At 49.6% G+C, this 22,761-nt stretch overlaps 1 protein-coding gene and 1 non-coding gene across 5 annotated transcripts in view; one reads left to right on the forward strand and one right to left on the reverse strand.

Annotated features, from left to right (window-relative positions):
• Positions 1-13,048: 13,048 nt before the first annotated feature.
• TRNAA-AGC (transfer RNA alanine (anticodon AGC)) lies at positions 13,049-13,121 on the reverse strand. Its single transcript has one exon. It is a non-coding gene; the product is annotated as a tRNA-Ala (tRNA).
• A 143-nt stretch (positions 13,122-13,264) lies between these two features.
• Positions 13,265-22,761, forward strand: part of LOC149871364 (uncharacterized) — a 164,666-nt gene continuing 155,169 nt past the window's right edge. For 3 of the 4 annotated variants that reach the window (XM_090032378.1, XM_090032379.1, XM_090032376.1), the window contains exon 1: positions 13,265-13,375. The gene's annotated coding sequence lies outside the window, so the exon portion shown is untranslated. Of the gene's footprint in view, positions 13,376-17,862; positions 17,994-22,761 lie in introns of all 4 variants that reach the window. The other variant, XM_090032377.1, reaches the window with a different exon arrangement.

Below are 22,761 nucleotides of genomic sequence, written 5' to 3' on the forward strand. Positions count from 1 at the left end.
GTGCCTATGCTATTGCCCCTCACTCCCCACTCACAGCCCCCATAGTGAGGGAAGAAGGAATTGGGGCAGGGTTGGGACTGCTGCCCAGCCAAGGCAGTGTTTGGGGCTTGGGGAACAAGGCTAGAAAGCACAGCCGCAGGGCTCGGGTGGGGAGTGGGATAGAGCTGTGGGTGGCTTGTTCAGGTGGTGGCAGGGAAGCTGGCTTCCCACCACTGCATGCACTCCTGGGGGAGGAATGGGGAGCATGTACCCTCCAGATTTGTGCTTGGGGCAGATGCAGGCTGCCTGCTGCAGGCTCAAACCCCACCTACAGCCCCCCACCCTCCTGGTTCTGCTGGAGGGGGTCCTCAGCTGCCAGAGCTATGGAGCCAGGGATCCAGGTCTGCAGCCCCTTGACCCTCACAGCAATGCCTGAACCCCAGCTGCCACCCATGGGGGGTGGCTGCTGCTATGGCTGAGCTGAGGGCAGAGCCTGACTCCCCAACCCTACCGGGTAGCACGGCCAGAGTGGAACCTGTGTGTGGGGGGTGGGATTCAGCCTGCCCGCTGCAGGCTTGGGCCCCAGCCCTGTTGCCCTCCCCCCAGGGCCTCTGCAGCCCAGCAGGTCGGACCTGGTATGGCTGGGCAAAGTGGAAAGGGGGAGGCTTGGTGCCGATGCTATGAGCCCTGAGCCGTCATGCTGAGGTACCCCCTCAGCAGCAGGGGTGGCAGCATGGAGTTGTGCCCCCCTGCTGCCGCTGGGTAGACAGGAGGCGCCTCACCACGGTGGCTCCCAGAGATGGCAGAGGAGTTGCAGTGTGAGGTGCCTATTAAACCCATATGCAAGAGGCCAGGGCTGGGCATTGTCTCTGTGCACACACACACAGTGGCTGGGTCCCATGAGAAAGGCTGAGGCTCTGCTCAGCTGCATCAGACAACACGTTACCTGAAGACATGAGGCAGCCTCCTCTGTGAGGTGGAGCAGCAGCATCCTACCCCACACTCACGGGCTATGGCCTTGGGCTGGAAGAGCTGCCCAGAAGGGAGCACTGGGGAGAGGAGGCAGGAAGGGCTGGGCCCCATAGATCAGCTTCCCTGACAGCCTGTGTTGCACCAGGTCAGAGCAAAACAGCCAGGCTGCTAGTGCTCCTCTGGAGGTAAGCTAGCCCAGCTTCCCACCCATAGCAGCACCAGCCCAGCCCAGTGCACTTAGATGGAGATGGAGACTCTCTGTGCAGCCACTCCCATGCTGAGCCCCCTTGAATGAGAAAGTCCTTCTTAAATACCTGAAGGGCTGCCAGAAAGAAAAAAGGGACGCCTTTTATCTCACTGCAGAGAGCAGGACACAGACCCATGGCTTGAAGTTGCAGCCAGGTAGGTTTAGATTGGATCTAAGGAAACATTTCTTCACTGTTAGAGCAGGGAGACTGTGGGACAGATGCCAGGAAAGTCATCAACGGAGGTGTTCAAGGAGGAGTTGGACAGTCACTGGTGGGAGATGATCTGGGCCCTGTAGGGATTTCCGCAGCTTTTGGGCTTTGTTAGTTGTCCCCTCTCCACCTCCATTTCTGCTACACGCGTCAGGGTGTTTTAAAGTGTCTCTCAGAGGCACTGGGTGTTGTTGACTGCAGCTCAGGCTGGGGATGGTGACTGAGCTGTGTCAGTGCTCCTATTGGGACTCAACCCTGGAGGGTCCTGGCTAGATGGTCTTTCCCCTCTGCCCAGGACCAGACTGACACTGCACTGGGGTCAGGAAGGAATTTTCCCCTCTGGTCAGACTGCCTTCCTTTGTAGTGGGGGCAGAGCCTCTATCTGGGATCTCTGGAACATATATTAACAGCTTTTGCAGTAGCAGAACATTGGCTGCCGTGGTTTCCCCGCTTTACTTGTGCTCAATTCAATTAATCAGGTGTGATGTCTGGTATTGTGTCAGGGCTGACAGTTTGACAAAGCATTTAAATTATAGATTAGACATAGATTTATATGGGGTGGCTCCACTTTCACAGCAGCTGGAGCCACCGGGGGCCCTGCAGCGTCCCTTGGAAGCTCTTGTTGCATGGGACTGTCAGGACACAGCTGCACTTTGTGGCAGGGACAATGGCCTGGTTGTCCCTGCCTCAGGCCTGACCCATTTACCCTCCTTCCAGCTCCCTCTGCAGGAGAAGGGGACCCTGGGAGTCGGTGTTCAGTCAGAGCAGAGGCAGTACAGCTCTGTGCTCATGCCTCACTGACAGCCCCACAAAGGATAGCAGGGTAGCGGAGAGAGCTATCCCCACCCCAGCACCACAGAGAATGCCCAGGCCACCAGCCAGCACAAGGGAACAGCTTACCCCCTTCCCACACACCCCTGCCCCACACCTGTTCTGCACACTGGACAGCATCACATCGGCATCGGCAAGCCTCTGCTCATCTTCTCCCTTGGGCATCTGCCCCGATGGTGCGGAGAACTTGCAGGATCTTTGCAGGAAGGGGATGGACAACAAGCTTCAGGAGGGGGCTGTGTCATCCTGGGGTTCTTGCTGGGTCCTACACACAGAACCCCTCCAAAGGGGCCTGCCACGGTGGGGGATGCAGCCCCTTGGATTCCCAGGCTAAGCAGGCTCCAAGGAAGCCTCATCACAGCCCATGCCTCTGGCCCAGGCAAGAAGCTCCTTGTCCAAGCCAGCCCCTTGCAGCCAGGCTCTGGATGAGCTGCCCCAGTCCCCCATTCCCTTCCATCCCCAGGCTGGGTGCTCTCTGACAGGGCAGCAGCCCTGAGGGAGGCTGTGGTCCTGAACCCCTCCCTTGCTTTCCAGCCACAGCCAGGCCTGTGGCAGAGAGGAGCACAGCTCTGCACCACACACATGCACATACACAGCAGCCCCCAGCAGAGCATCAGTACAGTCCTGGCTCTTGGCTGCGGAGGCTGCCTGTCCCTTTTTCAGGCTCTGGGGCCCAGGAGCATGGCCACCTCCCCTTGCGGGGTCTGCTCCCTACTGGGGTCTCTGGCGCGCCAGCTGGAGGAGCTCCAGGCCACAATCCAGAGACTGCGTGCCATCAGGGACTGCGAGCAGGAGATAGACTCCTACTGCCAGGCCCTTCTCCCCCGGGAGCCACAGGGTAGAGCTCCGTCTCCCTCCGCGACTAAGGAGGACTCTGGGACCTCCCGCTCTGCCCAGTCAGGGGCATGGACCAAGGTGGTCAAGGGCCTCAAGGCCCGCTGCACCAAGGCCCCTCCCCCGCCGGAGCTTAGCAACAGGTTCGCACCTCTTGCAGCCCCAGCAGAGCCCACGCAGTTGCCGGCTCCCGCAGGCAACCCAGGCTCGACCGCAGCTACTGGCCCCGCTCTCCCCAAGTCAAAGCGAAAGGTGTTTGTTGTGGGAGACTCCATCCTGCGGGGCACTGAGGGGGCAATCTGCCACCCCGACCCCTTAGCCCGGGAAGTCTGCTGCTTCCCGGGGGCCCGCGTCCAAGACATTGCGGAGAGGATCCCGCGGCTCCTCCGGCCCACAGACCACTACCCCATGCTCCTTATTCACGTGGGCACCAATGACACGGCTCGGAGCACCCCCAGCCAGGTCATGAGGGAGTTGGGAGTGGGGCTTAGGGGTCTGGGAGCTCAGGTGGTGTTTTCGTCCATCCTCCCAGTCTCGGGCTATGGGCTGAGGAGGGAGAGGAGGACCCACGTGGTGAACCAAAGACTGCGGCGCTGGTGTCATCGGGAAGGCTTTGGCTTCCATGACCGCAGCCCGCTCTTTGGCGAGAGAGGCAGCGAGCTGCTGGGAAGAGATGGCCTCTACCTCTCTCCCCTGAGGAGGAGGCTCTTCTCAGCCAGGCTGGCTGACCTGCTCCACCGGGCTTTAAACTAAGCCCGCTGGGCGATGGGGGGACTACTGCCACTGCTGGCCCGCTGAACGGCCCTTGCAAAGCCAGCAGACCAAGGCACTTAAGGGGGCACTTAAGGGAGCCCACCCCTGCCCCAGCCCTGGCACAATCTGTGGGCAAGGCAAGAGCCCCCAAGGGCACACTTGCCTGCCTGTACACTAATGCCAGGAGCCTGGGCAACAAGCAGGACGAGCTCGTCCTCCTGCTCAGTGCAAAGAAATATGATGTCATTGGGATAACGGAGACCTGGTGGGACTCCACCCATGACTGGACCACGGGTATAGAGGGCTATACCCTATACAGGAGGGATCGTGTTGACAAAAGGGGCGGGGGTGTAGCTCTCTATGTGAAGGAAAGCTACATGACCCTGGAAGCTGATGTTGGCGACCGGCATGGACAGCTAGAGACCCTCTGGGTAAAAATTCGTGGGGAATACGGCACAGGGGACACAACGGTGGGAGTCTACTACAGACTTCCCACTCAAAGTCCCGAGCTTGACCAGGAGTTCGCCCGGGAACTGACTGAGGCCACTTGCTCCAGGACCTTGGTTGTCATGGGTGACTTCAATTACCCGGACATCTCGTGGGAAGATCACTCAGCTAAATCTGAGCAGGCGCAAAGCTTTCTCTCGTGCGTGGATGACCTCTACCTGACTCAAGAAGTCTATGGGCCAACGAGAGGCAAAGCGCTGCTTGACCTGGTACTGGCTACGGGGGACGACCTAATCGGCGACCTAGTGATTGATGGGAAGTTGGGTGACAGCGACCACGAACTGATCACCTTCACCATCCGCCGTAAAGCTGGCAAGTCAGTCAGCAACACAGAAGTCCTTGACTTCAGAAAAGCCGACTTTGATAAGCTCAAGAGGCTAGTCAGTCAGACCCTCAGGGACCATGACCCCAGGGAGATGGGAGTTCAAGAAGAGTGGTTGCTTCTCAAGGAAGCGATCCTCAGTGCACAAGCTAAATCTATTGCAACATGGAGGAAAGGCAGCAAGAAGGCACAGCAGCCCCCCTGGCTCTCCAGAGACCTAGCGGACCTACTGTGGCTAAAAAGGAAAGCCTACAAAGGATGGAGGACGGGATTCACCTCCAAGGAGGATTACTCCGTGCTGGTCCGGTCCTGCAGGGAGCAAACCAGGAAAGCCAAGGCTGCAACTGAACTCCAACTAGCTTCAGGCATCAAGGACAACAAAAAGTCCTTTTTCAGATATGTGGGGAGCCAGAGGAAAAGCAAGGGCAATGTTGGACCCCTGCTAAACCAGATGGGGCAACTGACAACTGACGCCCAGGAAAAAGCCAACCTATTAAATAGGTACTTTGCGTCAGTCTTTCATCAGTCACACGGGATGCCCATGCCTGCTATGGGACAGGGAAATCTGGGTGAGGGAGATCCCCTACCCTCCATCAATGCTGACCTCGTGAAGGAACACCTTGAGAAGCTGGATACCTTCAAGTCAGCCGGCCCTGATAATCTGCACCCCAGGGTACTCAAGGAGCTGGCGAGCATCATAGCCCGGCCCCTGGCACGGATCTTTGAAAACTCCTGGCGCTCTGGTGTAGTGCCCGAAGACTGGAAGAAGGCCAATGTAGTGCCGATCTTCAAGAAAGGGAGGAGAGTGGATCCGGCTAACTACAGGCCCATTAGCCTGACTTCTATCCTGGGGAAGATCTTAGAAAAGTTTATTAAGGAGGCCATCCTTGATGGACTGGCCCAGGCTAACATCCTAAGGGATAGCCAGCACGGGTTTGTTGCGGATAGGTCTTGTTTGACCAATCTCATTTCCTTCTGTGACCAGGTGACCTATCACCTGGACAAGGGAGAAGAGATTGATGTCATATATCTTGACTTCAAAAAAGCTTTTGATCTGGTATCCCATGATCACCTCTTGGCCAAACTGCCCAGTTGTGGCCTTGGCTCCACCACGATCCGCTGGCTGGGAAATTGGCTTCGTGGTCGGACCCAGAGGGTTGTGATTGATGGCAGTGACTCATCGTGGTGCCCTGTGACCAGTGGGGTCCCTCAAGGCTCTGTCCTGGGACCCATACTGTTCAACATCTTCATTAACGATGTGGACATTGGAGTCAGGAGTGGACTGGCCAAGTTCGCCGATGACACCAAACTTTGGGGCAAAGCATCCACGCCAGAAGATAGGCGGGTGATCCAGGCTGACCTGGACAAGCTCAGGAAATGGGCAGACGAGAACCTGATGGTGTTTAACACCGAAAAATGCAAGGTTCTCCACCCTGGGAGGAAAAACCTGCAGCATCCTTATAGGCTCGGCAGTGCTATGTTGGTTAGCACTACAGAAGAAAAAGACTTGGGGGTCATCATTGACCACAAGATGAACATAAGCCTGCAATGCGATGCTGCGGCTAGTAAAGCGACCAAAACGCTGGCTTGCATCCATAGATGCTTCTCGAGCAAATCCCAGGATGTCATTCTCCCCTTTTACTCGGCCTTGGTGAGGCCGCAGCTGGAGTACTGTGTCCAGTTTTGGGCTCCACAATTCAAAAAGGATGTGGAGAAGCTTGAGAGAGTCCAGAGGAGAGCCACGTGCATGATCAGAGGTCAGGAAAACAGATCTTACGATGACAGGCTGAGAGCCATGGGACTCTTTAGCCAGGAAAAGCGCAGGCTCAGGGGTGATCTGATGGCCACCTATAAGTTTATCGGGGTGACCACCAGGATCTGGGGGAACCTCTGTTCACCAGAGTGCCCCAAGGGATGACGAGGTCGAACGGTCACAAGCTCCTGCAAGACCGTTTCCAGCTGGACATAAGGAAGAATTGCTTTGCTGTCCGAGCCCCCAAGGTCTGGAACAGTCTGCCAGCGGAGGTGGTTCAAGCACCTACATTGAACACCTTCAAGAGCAAATTGGATGCTTATCTTGCTGGGATCCTATGACCCCAGCTGACTTCCTGCCCTTTGGGCAGGGGGCTGGACTCGATGATCTCCCGAGGTCCCTTCCAGCCCTAATGTCTATGAAATCCTCTGTGTACAACAGACACACACACATGTGCATCCACACACCCACAAACACCAGCTTCCAGTGGGGCAGTAGTCCCCTGGGCACTGCTTCCAGAGGGGCACCACCATAATCCCCTATGCACAACACACACACACATACGCACGGACTCATCATGGTGACCTGGAAGAAGCCATTGTCACAGTTGCCCTCCTGGTGAGGTTGGTTAAGCAAGACACCTAGCCAAACAGGCGGTTGAGCTGGTCTAGCAGGCACGATGTGTTGAGCATCTCCTTCTGGAAGGCCTCCAGCAGGTCATCCTAGTGGAGGCTGAAGCACTTCGTCAGGCACAGCACATCCTTGTACTGCTCCTACAGCTGGCTCTGTGCTGGGTCCAAACTGTGAATATAAGTAAATTAGCTAGAGTGACTCTCTATGGGAAGGCAGGGAGAGTCACCTAATGCAAGGGTGGGCTTTGAGAAGAAGACAAGTCAGAGCAACAAGGCATCAGACCAGCTTTGCCTAGCAATAGTGGGAACCTGTCTCTCTCTCAGGGTATAACTTTTCCTTGAAAGGTATGGTGCATCCAGGTGGTGAATGACTGCCCTCTGTGAGATACAGGCTCCTTTTGGGACCCCTATCAGATCTGTACCCTGATTACAGAATCTGGAAACTACTCCCAAATTGGGAGGTTCTGATGAAGATAATCCAGATCTTTCTGAAAGATATGCTCTTGCCAAGGAGTCCTAGGTTGCAGGGCAGTGATCTCTCTAAATGGTCCCTTTTAGCCCTGAATCTGTGAACCGGATATCCCCCTCTCCCCTTCAACTTGCCCTGAGTAGACATCTCTGGGTGACACTTCACTTGTCTACTCCTGGTCTAGAAGGTGCCATTGTCTTGACCAAGGGTGCTGTCAGAGTAGAACCACTTTTCTGACATGTTGGAAAAGGGGTTCCTAACAGCAAGGTCAAACTCTGCCAAGTATTAGGAGTAATTCTCCATTTGTATTTCGAGAGCCATGTCTGAATTTTCCCGTGACTCTGTTCCAAGTGGTGTAGTCATCTCCAATGTGTGCATTGAAGTCACCCAGTAGTAGGATTTTATCATTGTTGCATAGATTTTTTTAGCATGGGTGACTGGTGCCTCCCGAGTCTGGCGGGGACACCAGATCACTGATGGGGGGGGGAATCCCCCAGTGGCCGATCACTGAGCCTGGAACCACCAGTGCCAAACCTGGAAGTGCACTTCCACCGGCACTTCCGGTTTTGCGTCTGGTGCACCCCTTATGCATGACCAATGTTTTTTTGAGTGTCACTCAGCTGGCTGTAGAACTGAGTTGTCATTTCTTTGGAAGCAAGTAGTGTTGGGAAGTAGACATTATTGCCAGAAAATTGTGATGGGACAGTGGTATCTGCAATGTCATTGGGCGCTCAGATATTGACACAGGTTGCTGTGGTAGTTTAGCAGTGATGGAGTTTGGTATCATGAGTCCTACACCATGTAGGCTGGTGTTTTGTCTTCTACCAGACCCAGTCAGAAAACTTACTAACCCCAAGTTAAGGTTGCTCCTAACACTAACATAGGTATCCAATAAATAAATAAATAAATAAAGACAGAGCAATACAGTTAAAAAAGACCAGATTGGAATATGTCTGGAAATGGTAGCAAGAGGATGTAGGGCTCACTGCCCCTCTCTGCCCCTTGTTCTGTGCTCATAGTATGGAGAAAGTAAAGTCTACTGGACTCCCCCCAACTAATGAATCCCCTGGTGGGGGGAAAGCCCCAGGAGTTAGCACAGTGAAGTGCTAGTCTATGACATTACCACAGTAACCATAGTGGAGAGGAAGGAGCCAGGCAGCGCAGATCAGAATAACCTTAGTTTATTCTCGAACTCGGAGGCGCTCAACCTCCAGCCTACAGGCCAAATCCATGACACCTGTCCCACAGAGCTCCCCATAGGTCAGGAAATTTGGTGACAGGCCAGAGGTTGACCACCCCTGCTCTAACTGACACTATACTAGCATAGAGATGGGTCATTACCAGGAATCATTACCATTTCTATCCTTTGGTGCTGCTGTCAGCTCATCTGAGCCACAGCAGAGAATTCAGCTTAAAGCTGTGAATGCCCAAGTAATTCATTTATGCTCTATCATAAAAATCCATCAGAAAAACCCCAATACGAACTCCTTTTTCCTTTCTTAGGCAGCACAACTACTTAACAACAGGCCAGTTAACTATGTCATGGCACAGGAAATACATTAGAGAAAAATTACTAATAATTCAAGCATCCTGATATTATCCACAACACAAAATGTAGGAAGATGTTTCAGGGTTGTTGGTTGTAAATATTTCTTCCTTTTGTATGAGTTAGAAAACTGTCCTTTGTGTAATAATTTGGATAATGAAATACCTACCTCCTTGGAAAACAAGAACGTTAGTGTTTGGGGATTAGAAGCTATGTGCATGGTACACGGGGGAGGGCATTATTGATGTGGTCACCCTCTGCCAACATTTTAGTCAATAAGAACAGAGCAAGCTGCAATGGGACAACACAGAGCACATAGCCTGATACTTGAAACAAGATTTAGTGTGAGCACGAGAACCACTTCCTGATTAAAGCTGTTGGATTGCTGTTATTGGGGCTCTTTAAAGTTTTTTGGTTACTTTGTTATCAGGGATGCTGCAGAAATAAAGAACCTAGTCTTGCTGCAGTTCTGTGGAAGGGAGTAGAGAAGCCATGAGACAAGGCCTTTCTCTAACTCACTGATTCTCAGGTAGGGTGCCAGGGCATCTTGGGGTGCCACCAGTCTTTTGAAGTGTATCCCCTGGTGTGAGGAGAGAAGCAGATAAGCTACTTAGATAAACATAGGTTCAGGCTTGTCTCTGCAGGAATGATCCCCCACCTCCACTGCCCAGCCCCTGTGCAAGGAGGTAAACACTGTAGTATATAAAGTAGTATTTGGGTGCCACTCAGTGCACAAAAGTTATGGATGGGTGCCGCAAGTCCAATGAGGGGTGTCTTGAGTCTAAAAAAGGTTGAGAACCACTGCTCTCAATGAGGTGTTTATGTTTTTTTCTATGGACTTGTTTATACCTGATGTTTCAAATGGCCTGAAACTTGTGCAAGCTAAAGAGAAAGTTTTGTGTCTACCTGCAGAGGTCACTATAGACTCACTTTGGTTTTGCCTGGAGCTAAGCTGGGCATCCGGCTTTTCCAGGACACACACATATTCCAGTGTTATTCAAGATTTCACTGGGATTTGGGGGCTGACGTTTGACACATAAGGGGAGTCATTAAAAGCTGCCAGTAAGAAGGAGAAGCTGAACCCTAAAAAGAGGCTCACTGTTTGAGAAAAGTCCTGTGGGCTGCATAGCTCACAAAAGAAGAGATCAGAATGTCTGTCAATTAACTGTTGCATGCAAATTTTCTTCCAAGGTCCCTTCCAGCCCTAATGTCTATGAAATCTATGGACGTCTATCTTTCTGGGATCCTTTACCCCTAGCTGATTTCCTGCCCCTGGGGCAGGGGGCTGGGCATGATGATTTCCAAGGTCCCTTCCAGTCCTAATGTCTATAAAATCTATGAAAATCTATGAAATACCCAGATAGTTCGTGTATAACTTTTCAGGGCTGTATTAGAGACATCTGATTAATTCATATGTCTGCCTTGAATTCAGAAAACCTGAATATACATGTTTTAAAAGGCCAGTTTAAGAACCCTGGGCTAATTAGAAATCACATCTTTTGCTTTTCAAACTTTGCTCTGCAGTTGTTGTCTTGTCAATATTCTCCATTCCTGTGATGTATTGTAACAAAGCTGTGGGTGACTAAGATTTTATAGATGTTACCATCTTAAGCGCCTTAATGACATTTCAGCAGCCAACTGCATCTCTCTCCAAGGGGTATTTTTTGTTAGTGGTTGTTCAATTAAACTGTTTCTTCCTCCAGTTCCCTAGGAGACTTCTCATTAAAGGGACTGTTGTGATTAAGTGGAAAGGGAACTGCAATAGAGCTTATAATGGAGGCTTGCAGTTGTCATACTGCAAAATAAAGGTTACTGCAGAAGCGGCGCATTTGGGATGCTGGGGATGCACTAACAGGAGATGGAGTCATAGCACTCCTTGTACCGCTTGAAGGTGGGCAAGGGCAAAGGTGAGGTAGCAGCAACTGAGACCCTGCAGAAAGGTACAATGCAAACCTTATATGGCCTATAGTAGAGCTGTCTACAACAGCCTCTGGGCTGCATATGGCATCAAGGGGTTAACACGTGGCTCCTGGTCACCTACCTGACCCTTACCCGCTTATTGCTGCAGCTAGTGTCTTTTGACTCTCTATCCCTCCCTCAGATTTTGCTTCTTGCTCTCGCCCCAGAGGGCAGGGGGGCACAGCCTACAGTGCCAGGGGAGCTCAGTGCAGTGAGGGTGCCTGTGCAGTGCAATGGCTGCTGGTGGGCGTGGTTCAGTGGCAGGGGGACTGTCCATATGTGGTGCAGGGGAGGGATGTCCCAGGGGCCTGTGACGCACATTAATGTGGCCTCTAGTGTGTGTGGCCCCCAACCACTTAAAAGTTGGACAGCTCTAGTTTATACAAAATATGTGTGCACAACATTGATGCAAGAGAGGAGAAGACAGCTGCTAGTGGGATATACTCAGAGGCCCTTACTCTGCTCAGAGAACTAAATGAGTTAAATGACAGTGCAATTATTCACAGTCTACTGTTGTTCTGGGTAACTTCCTGGAGCAACATTGGCCATACAGAGAACATGCAGTGTATTCCCATGCTGTAGGTTCAGGGTGTGGGCCCGGGAGCTAAGTCAGGGGCGGGCAATTATTTTGGGCAGAGGGCTGCTTACTGAGTTTTGGCAAGCCATTGAGGGCCTTATGACAGGCAGCCTAGGGCAAATAAATATTAATTTTCTAAATTTTTTAGGGACCCCGCAGGCCGGATAGAATGGCTTGGCAGGCTGCATCCGGCCCATGGGCCACATTTTGCCCACCCCTGCCTTAGACCAACATGACTATAACCAACAACTCCAAAGTCAAACTGTAAAATTTCTAGCTCAGCCTAAGGACAAGCTTTCCCCTCGCATGCTTATTTTGCACCAGTATTTGCTGATTTTGAAATTGTTCAGCAGGGGGTGGGTAATTCTACCTATTTGGCCAGTTGAAAGTTAAATTCCACCCTGCCTATTGCAAGATGAAGGTGAACAGAAAGGTAATTTTCTGGACATGCGTGGTAAGCTATTGCATGTTATACATGGATGTGATTTATAACTTCAGTGTCAGACTGTTTCTGACAGGCCAACCATCATAGCAGTTTATTTTTTCTTTTGGATGAATAGATTCATTAAATCTGATGACGCTCAGTTTCAGGGCTCTGTTTCTTTTTTCTTATTATTGGGGTATTCTGTATGAGCTCATTTTAAGACAGGTATTAAATCTTCCAACCCTGTCTTCCCAAAATCAAAGAACACAACGCGTTTGGCTTTGTTTTCTTCTGGATTTCTTGGCTCTGTTCATCTGTTGAGTGAAGCACACATTTTTAATCTGGCAAAAGTCCCTGGCTAAATGGCATTTGCCCTTGCTGAGGAGCTCCTCAGGCTGTTCTCATTACTTCTCCAGCTCAGTGAATTGTAGTGAAGACCAAAAAAAAAAAAAAGGCATTTTGGGGTTTACAGGATGCAGGCAGGAGGCCTGAAGCCTGCCGCATCCATGGGATGCACTGAATTCCCTGCCGCAGGGCCATCAGGAGCATTTCTTTTAACTTCCTTTCTTCACCAACCCTACTAAACAGGTCACAAATTTAACATTTAAAGAGCCATCCGATCCCTGAAAGATGCACAGAAAGGCATTATTTTTGTGTAAAATGTGTATGTGTGTTCTAGTCACTGAAATTTTATTTCCCTCAGCATTTTGTACTGTGCTGGGGTGCTCAGCAGGACTCCTATTGGGACAGTAGCATAGCGCAGCCAGCCAGCTTGGAGTCTAGGGTGACAACTAAAGGGCAGGGGGTCATTTGCAAGGCAGGGGTCCCATACGTCATGTCTGCAGAGGAAGCAAGAACACCGGCAGGGAGCACCAGCCCTTTCGTTTTCTGTCACTCATGAATCCTCTGCATATTGGGCACAGGTGCAATAATGCAAGCTGGGTTGGGGAGGCCTTCCTTATTCAGGCCGGGCTTCCCTACTTGGTCGCGTCTTTCAGGCCCCTATTTCTAAAGCAAAAGCGAAACTTTCGTTGGAGAATGCGGGCATCGATCCCGCTACCTCTCGCATGCTAAGCGAGCGCTCTACCATTTGAGCTAATTCCCCCCTGTCGAACAGAGTTGCTCAGCTGACCTTTAGAGCTGCTTCTACCAGCAAGCGTTGTGACGTAGTTCTAATTCTTCCTGCCTTAGTATGTGGGGAAGGAAGCACTACATTTCCCAACAGGCAGCGGAGCGGGACAGACCGCGCCCGCGCAGTGCCTCATCCCGGCTTGCGGGGGGGGTGCCCTAGCTCATTGTGAGCGCGGCGGCAGCGCGATGGGAAGGGACGGGACGGGGTTCGTGCTGGGCGCACCCGCGGTGAGTGAGCGGCCGTTGGAACGCGGCGGGGGGAGGGGCGTGTGGCGGGGAATGGGTGGGGCGGGGGCACGCGTGGCGCAGCAGGTGCAAGGGGCAGTGGCTGGGGGCAGGCTGGGCTGCCCCGCCCCAGGGCGGGGAGGAGGGGACCTGGCCTGAAACAACAGGGGTGGGATGGGGTTTGTTTCCCCCGGCTTCCCCCTCCGGGCACGGGCGTGAGGTCGGTGCCACGCGCGTGGGGCGGTCCGGGGATGCCGCCAGGCACCTCGCCAGTGCCCGCGCCCTCCCGGCGGGCGGGCTGGTCCTGGGGCACTGCGGGCAGCGTCGGGCTTGGAGGCACAGAGACATGGGAGGGGGAAGAAGCTGGGCTGGGAGGGAGCTGCAGGGGCTGTTTTGTCCGAGGTAGGCTCGTCCCTCTCGAAGCTGCACTGGGCAAAGCTGTCCTCTGAACTGTCGTGCAAGACTGCCCGGCACCCCTGCCGGGACATCACACAACACAGCCTAACATGACACAGACCTCTGAGTTCTGCACAAGATGCCCGCAGCCCTGACACCACACGGCACAACCCAAATCCATCTTCTAAACTCCTGGGTGGGCTGCCGGCAGCCCTGACGGCACAGACACAACCCAACATGACACAACAAAACGACATAACACAAGACAAATCCACCCTCTAAATTCTGTGTAAGACTGTTGGCAGCCCTCACATGACACGACACAATACAATACAACACAACACAACACAAATCCATCTTCTAAACTCTGCGTAAAACTGTCAGCAGCCCTGACATGGCACAACACAACACAGCACAACTCCGTCTTCCGAACTCCCTGTTGGACTGCTGGCAGCCCTGACATGACACAACATGCCACAACAAAACAGTGTGGCAATACAAATCCATCCTCTAAGCTGTGCATAAGTGCCAACAGCTCTGAGACAGCAGAAGGCACGACACCCTAGCCTGTCACAGGTAAAGCAGGGGGTCACAGCAGGGCCTGCTCCTATAAAAACATTTTTAATATACACTAAGAGATCCCAGGTTGAGGCCCATGCCCCCGGCTACAGAGGAAGCCAAAAACCCCTTGCAGTCCTTAACCTGGGGTAAAATTCCTACCTGCCCCAAATGTGCAGATTGATCTGGTCTTAAGTGGAGGGGCAAGACCCTCTAGCCTTAAAACAAAGCTGAGTCCTGGTACTTACGTGCTATGTGGTTTGGGAATTTGGCAGAAGGCAGTCTAGATATGTACTTTTATACACTAAATAAAATAGAGAGCACAAGCTTTGGTGAACCCATGTTCATATCATGAGTTAGCCTTATGAAGCAAGGATTTCTTAGGGTAGTGGAAATCAAACTTCTTGCCAGGTGGGCTGGATAGGTGGTGAGTGGCTGGTCCCCAAGTTGGATTTGTGCCATGCCCTGGAATTGTGCTGCCCCACGTGGCCCCTTACCATCCTGGTCTACCCCCTACCTCTCTGTGCTGCCCTGTACCACTCAACTCACACTCGTGCCATCCCTATTCAGCCTGTATTCTCCATCTGGCACACAGGGCAAGGCCATGCTGTCCCATCTGCAGGGCTCTCTCAGCCTGCAAATTTGACAGCAGGGGAGCAGCAGTTAGCTGCCATCACATTCTTGGGCCTGTGGGGAGCCCTGCCAGTTGGATAACAGTGTCCTGCAGACCTGATTTGGCCCACAGACTAGGGATTGAGCACCCCTGTCATAGGATGATAGTTTTGACTGGACCAACTGCATTCAATAAAATATATCACCCTAAGAAATCTTTGCATCATGCATATTTCGTGGACCATCATGGCTACAGCATCACTCTAACACGCTCTCTTAGTTGAGAGAAACTCTTCCGTTAATTATGCACATGTTAAAGTAATGATGCCAAAATTCTATGCAGAAGGACAGCAGAGCCTGTAAAGTAGAGAATTAACACAATTTATCTTTGTATAAAACTATTTGCACAATTATAGAGACTGTCTTGCTAGGCAGAAGTGGTGATCCGTCCAAGCAAGTGTCCTCTGTGAAAGAGGCCCATACCAGTTGCCTCTTAATGAGATGTAGCAAATCCAAGCCAAAAATAAAAAGAAGAAGCTATAATGCACCTGTACTCTTTCATTCAGATTTAAAATTGCAGTGGTATAGGTCTACTTATACCAGTATTGGCGTGGACAGACAAAGTGGTTACATTGGTTCCACTATTGTGCATTCCTGATCCAAAAGTGACCCCCTTCCAAAAGGTATATTGCTCTGTCTCTGGCCTAGGTCAGTGGCCATGGCCAGAGTAGACCCCTGGGCCTGAATAGTCATGCAGGGCCAAATCAGGCCCTGGGGCTCAGCACCACCCCCTTCCTGCCCTGTGTGCCATGATTAGGCCCTGGTGGCCTGGCACCACCCTCTTCTGCCCCCATGTGCTCTGGAATTGGGCCCCAGGGGCCTGGTATTACCCCCTTCCTGCCCCCCCCCACTGATATTGGGGCGTGGGGCCCATTACTGCCCCTCCCCACTGGGACCAGGTGTCCATTCAAGTCCATAGGACCTGGTGCTCTGCATGGGTTGGGACCTTTGACAGCAAGGGAATGGTGCCACCACTCCCAGACCTGTGGGGAGCCCTCTGGGCTAGGTGACATGGTGCCAGGGACTGGATGTGGTCCACAGGCCAGGGATTGAGTACCCCTGCCATAGGTTAAGCTTATCCCAGGGGTGGGCAAAATGCGGCCCGCCAGGCCATTCTATCTGGCCTGCGGAACCTGTAAAAATGTTGGAAAATTAATATTTATTTGCCCCAGGCTGCCTGTCATGTGGCCCTCAATGGCTTGCCAAAACTCGGGCTTGCCCTCTGCCTGAAATAATTCTGCCTCCCTGGCTTATCCTGTTATTTTGTTGCCTCTTTACCCAATTCTCTCATCTCTATGGATTTTTTTAAGCCTCCTTTTAAGAGTCTGAATGAAGTCATGTTCAGTATATTTTGCTATATTGCCTTTCTTCCCTTGTCCATATTGCTGGACCTGAGGCACTCCAATAAGTGAACGTCTTTCTAAAAGAGTAAGACCCTCCACTAATAAATTATCTCCTCTCATGATCAGTTTCCAGTGAATGAAAGGGGCTCTGCCTCTTACCTTTTGGTTATTAAGTTTTCTTAACCAGGTGTTGTTGTTTTTTTGTGGGGGGGGTTTTGGCAAAACTTCCTGAGTTTTTTAAATGATCTCTTTCTCCTTTGTATATCATTATGTCCCATCTTAGGGAATTCTGGTAGATAACATGACTTTACCTGTACAGAAGCTGTGCTGGCTTCTCCTTAACACCTTTTTTCCATCTTTGTGGAGTATTACATTCTTTAGTGATGCTCTTTATTTTTCTCAAGTGACGGGAAGGTTGATCAATAAGTGCATTCTCAATAGCCTTACATTTCTGAGAGGCTTAAATATTTATCTTCTAAAATCTCTTTGATTCATCACTTCTCTTTTACCTATAAAGGTTTACCTCAGCTGAGGTATTTGCCTTGGATATCCCTGAAAAATGAGGGATACGAAAAATGCTTTCACTGCTGTCTTGTCTTTTTATCCTCTTTGTCTCCTTTGCATCCTACTGGGCTAGAGGACCACATGGACTTGCCTGTTGGCTGTTTTTTGTGATGGTCTGATCCATCTCAATGTTTTTTATATACACCCTGCTGGTTTACCACACATACCTTATGCATGAGCGTTGCTCTGAATGAAGTATTGGGAAATTGGTCTTTTTGACTGAGACCAAATTATTTTAGAGAGCTGTAGGGGTTACCAGTCTGAGAGGAGGTGCTGCAGGTCACTTCTTGTGTTGTTTGTGTATTTCCTGTGAGTGGGAGGCCTGACTGTCAGAACTGGTTGCATGAGTGACTTCAGTTCTTGAAAGATGAGAATGAGAGGGGCTTTGATGGGATTAGCTTGTTTTTTTCAAACCACTCTCTGCCATACACTCTCTATTTTAATCCTCTTTGGTTGATTCCCATTTTGGAGGTGTCTTCGTGGAGCAGACAAGGTTCTTTGGGTAAATCTGATATCTTTTATTAGACCAACTCAAATAATTGGGAACATTTTTCCTTGCAAGCTTTCAGGTATAAATACCCTTGTCAGGCATAAATTCAACTTCCTTTTCCTTCGAAATAGCAGACAATTGGTGTGTGTGTAACCTTCTTATGTAAAGGACCAGGTCGACCTGAGGAAAGATATATTTGAAACTGAAAGCCCATTGGCTCTCTTGTGATTTTATTTTGAGCTTTTTATTTCTGTAGTTTCTGTGCTTCCTTTTCTTGCGCTGCAGTATATGAGATGGGGCATGGTTTACAGCTCTCTCTATTGTAAGGGTGTGTCTGCACTGTGCCATTAACTTGGGGTTTTATCCAGTATTTAGCCTTACTTCTGCCCAGTTTTGCACACAGAAAAATCTTTAATTCAGGTTTTGGTAGCACTTTCAGTCCTGGGCTCTCTCTCTGGCTGTTGTAGGGCAGGAAGTGGGAAACCTCAGGCTTCATCTTGACTCAGGAGTGGACTTACTGTGCAGCGAAGAGGCCAGCAAAGTTACGTGAGTGCTGGTAGTCCTCCAGTGCCTTCTTGCAGCTCACTGCAAAGGACAAGTAAGTTCTCTTGCAACTGTTACAAAAGAATCCTAGAGCATCTCTGTACAAAAAGCTAGTAGTCAGGTCCACAGAGATTCACACATGAGATCAGAAACAATGAAGTTGTCGTAACACTCAGAGGGATTTGTAGTGAGGAAGCAACTGGCTGGATTAGGTTAACTTGGGTGATTGTTACCCATGTTAAACTGTGCAGCATAGGCATACCGTATTTTTCGGACCATAAGACACACCTGACCATAAGACGCACCCAGTTTTTATGGCAGGAGAGACTATGTGTGCCGGTGGCCGGCCATTTTTATTGCCGTCTCCCGGCCACCGGCACGGGCACCGGCTTCTGGTGTAAACAAGCGGCGGATGTCCCGCTCGGGCTCCGCCGCCTCCGCGGGCAAGCTCCGCCCCATCTCCCCGGGACACGGCATAAACAAGCGGCGGGTGTCCCGCTCGGGCTTCGCCGCCTCCGTGGGCAAGCTCCGCCCCGTCTCCCCGGGACACACACCTTCGGACCATAGCACCCTCGTTTTCCCCCCACTTTTGGGGGGAAAAAAGTGCGTCTTATGGTCCGAAAAATACAGTAGTCAGGTTTTGCTTGCTGTGTCTGAACTTGGTGTCTCCACATACCAGTGAACAGCTTCAGAAAATAGATTTCCATTCATAAGGTAGCTGACTATTTCTAACAGTGCTGGCCGTTCCTTTTTTTTGATGGTTCACTGTAGTTGTTGGCTATTGTGTGCTTAAATATAATAAACAATGCTGGGAATATGGAAAAAGCATCTAGTATGTCTCTGAACAACTGTTCAGAAATGGATGCTTGCTCTTTGTGTATCCCAGCATTGCAGCTTTCAAAATGATTACTGTTCATTTAGCTGTAAATTTGCTTTGATAGTCTTGAGTTTAATAGAAAATGTTATGCCATGAGGCTGTGGTTTCAGGAGTGATTTCACCATGTTGGTCATTGTTTGAGTATAAGTATTTATTTCTCTAGCTCTATTATCCACTGAATGATTAATCCTGTCAATTAGTTTCTCTTTGCTCTATGCTAACTCATTTTATTAGTCACTCCATTTTTTACATGTGTGTCTTGATCCTTTATACTGCACGAGGGCTGAATTGGAGTGGAAGATAATTGACAGGAATGCTGCATATATCTAGGAAGACACCGATTGTCTTGGACAGTCCATGTGTTGGTTTTTCTACCCTTGTCACAGTGTTAGGCTTATTGGGTAAAAAGGCTGCTAGAAGCCCCTAGTATGGTGAGGACCTGCATGCTTGATTAAACTGATGTTGCTCCAGCCAGCATGCACATGAAGTGTTAGATCTGAAACAACGTGCCTAGTAATTCTACTAATGGGAGTCTGGTTTGAGCCATGTAAAGGTAATTCCAAGATAAAATTAAAGCTTCATAAAATCAAACTAAGGATTTGCCTGTGTTCGCTTTAGCACTGCGATGAGTAACACAGCTGCTTATTGCTTGCTGTGGATCTACAAAAATACAGACATCCATACACACACAACCTTGAAAGGGTCAATGTCCTGCTACTGATAGCACATTTAGATAGATCCTTATTGATAGAACAGTACCCAGTTTGGTGTGCCGGTCGTTTTGTAGGAGTGCCTAGCAATGCTGATTTAAAACTGTAGTCTTAATCCGTGACATTTTAAAAGAACCCAAAAGTAAGCATCCATCTAGCTACATAGACCTTCTCATAGTGTGTCTAACATTTTCGAACCATCAACAGTGGAAGGCAAAATGCACAAATATAATAGCATTCCTGTAACAAACTGTAACACTTAAATATTGAGATTATTTTTTGGATCAGGTCCCCTCCTGTTCAGAAATTCAGAGACCACCTCATCCTGTTTGCCATTGCATAATACCCCTGTGGCCACATTAGCAAATGTTTGCATAGAAGAGGACTAGTTAAACTGCATGGAGAGACCACTAAAAATGCATTAACTGCTGGAAATAAGGTACAGAAGCCAGTACCACGTTACTAGTTAGCACTGCATAGAACATAGTTTGAGAATCTCTGTTGTAGCACTTGAGGCTGTAGCTAGATTTATTAGGAGCAAGAACTTTATGCTGGTTAGGAATTTGTTATATTAACTTTGGAGGATCATGGTACTTAAGCAGATGAAGCGTTGCCCTGTCTTCTAGTTCAGTACAGAATTTTCCTTTCTGAAAGCCACTTGGCTTCAATCCAGGGAAAATGTCCTTCACGCATCTGCTATCCATACTAAGAACCCTTGAGAATATGTAAATCCCACACTGTAAATTCTCTTTGTTGCCTTATGTACCCTCAAACTGAACAGAAACACAGACTGGATATATTCTCAGCAGTATTCTTGATGCCACTGTGGTGCCCGCTTTGCATGAATCTGTGAGCCAAGAAGTAGCATTTGCACTACTGTAGGCCCTGCTGGCTTCCTGACAGCAGAAATAAAGCCAGCATGTTTAAAAAAGCGCTCATTGCTAATTTGTTGAGTAGTTAGTTGATTCCTCTTCTGCTGTGAGAAGTAGGGTTTGGGGTTCTGTCAGTCAACAAGGTGGAGTGCATGCTTTACCAGAGAGCTCATACAGCCATCAAGATCCCAGCTCTCATGTTGCTGGCTGCTTTCCCCAGCCAGCTGGCTCAGCTCATAAATAGCTTTTGTTTGGGACTGGCCAGCAGACTTCCTTTACTGCTTTACATATTCATTTAGGGTTGTCTTTCTTAGTTCCTGAGTGGGACCAAATGGCAGGCTCTCCCTATCAAGGCTGACTACTCTACTCTGTATCTTTACCAGTGACCAGGGAGAGGGGAGTTCAATTTGTCTCCCTCTTCCCCCCCCCTTTTATCTAGGAAGAGTGAGCTAATGGGCCATTACTTTCCTCACCTGCTTATATGGATCTGTAAGCAGGTGAAATTACCATTTGCTAATCAAATTTAATTTTCAGCTATCAGTACTAAAAGGCAGAACTTCCAAACACAGCCTTTTTTCTCTCTGATAACTGCTGATCTTGCTTGTAGTATCTATTGTCGTTACAGCACATTGCATTTCCTCTCCTCACCCATAACCTCAAGATTTTAATGAAGAGCAGAGAGGTGGGAGTGGAGGGCCATGGTGAAGTGGTCTCCTAAGTAGTATTTAGAAGGTTTAGAGCAGAAATTGAATCAGTTTCTTGAGGAATTAGATTTCCAGGATGTCTTAATAGTTTCTCATCGCTAGTTTGTGTAAATAAAATTCAGTCCACTGGAGTTACAAGCCGGAACTGGGGACTCATAAATGAAAGGATGTAAAAATAAGTTTCCCTCCTCTGGATGATAGTCGTTATTAAAATTTGGTTTGGTGCTGGTAACAGTACAGAATATAACGCTATCCTGTCAAAATAGCTGCAGTTGTGTAGTTCAGAAAGCAACCAAGGAGCCTCACAGTCAAGCAATGAGATTCATAAACAACTTGCTCTTTGATTTTTGCATTTAATGCTGTCGATGAAAAGGACTGACTGTTGCATGGAATTGGTGCTAGTAACCCTGTAAATACTGGACAGAGAATGTTTATTTGCCTCCTTTCTAAATAGCTCCTAATTGCTCTCAAATGTTGAACAAATGGAGGCTAATATAATGTCCTTTTAACAGTGCAAGCTGTTTCTGAGTAAATCCCCAGGCAGACTTACAGATCATGTAGATTGCTCAGCTGGTTAGCACGTGTAGAGTATTAATAGTAATACTGGGTTTCTAGTCTGCCACTGGCTTCTACATCCCACCTGCACTGCAGCACACTTGGATCAGTGGTTCTCAAGCCTGTTTGTGTGTGAGAGCAGCTGACTTTACCTTGTAAAGTCTTCTTTAAAATTTTGGGGGTGGAGGAAGCAGAGGAGCTGACAGTAAAAAACGTGGAGGCTAAAAGTGTCAGTGACTTAGATCTTGCCCTTTTACCCAGGACTGGGGTGGCTGCTGTGAGAATGCTGCATCCAGGAATTTGAATTCTGGTGCCCAGGATTTTCGCATCCTTTTGGTGTGATGGAGACAGTTTAGAGGAGGACCAAAAAAATGGTCTTCGGAAAAGAAACCTTTTAACATGAGCCTGAAGAGGCTCAATCTACTCAGCTTTGAGATGAGGCAGTTGAGAAAATAATGTAGTTGGTACTTAAACTTTATCAGGTGTCTTTTCCCTTGACCTCATGCAGAGATTTGTTGGCAGGAAGTTGAAGTGAGACAAAGTCAACTTTGAAATAAGATGCAGTTTCTTAGCAGGAAGTGTAATGTTGGAACAGCTCACCATTGGAGATGGCAAATGAGGGTGACTGCATTTCCTTGGTCAGAAAATGGGACACTATGCTCCACCCCCTGCTGTCTGGCACACTTTGCTGTCTTTGCGTACCAGTGACAGCTGAGTGTGCTGGAGAGCAAGAGCTCAGGTCTCTACTGAATGTGGGGGAGAAAAGGCATGTATATTCTTCTTCATACCACAGAAGGGCAGGAAGCTCTATATTGTCCCCAGCAGTCCTAATATTTGCAAGTCCACGTTAGATAACTATCATCAAATCTTTGATTTCAGGTCTTCAGCTGGTCACCTGCAAAGGACAGGAAAGAATCATGGTGCAGTCTTGGAGGATGTGTATTCTTCCTCTCTCTAAAGCATCAGGGATTATACAGAACTAGAAACAAGACCCTGGATGGGATGGACCAGTAGTACAGAGGATCTAGAATACAGTACTTGGCTGCAGGCTCATGGTCTGGCTGATTGAGTGTAAGGAAGAAATATCCTCCTAGGTCAGAGCTGC

Source organism: Crocodylus siamensis, chromosome 2, assembly GCF_052110815.1.
Source record: "Crocodylus siamensis isolate JL-2025a chromosome 2, ASM5211081v1, whole genome shotgun sequence".
Lineage (NCBI taxonomy): Eukaryota > Metazoa > Chordata > Crocodylia > Crocodylidae > Crocodylus > Crocodylus siamensis.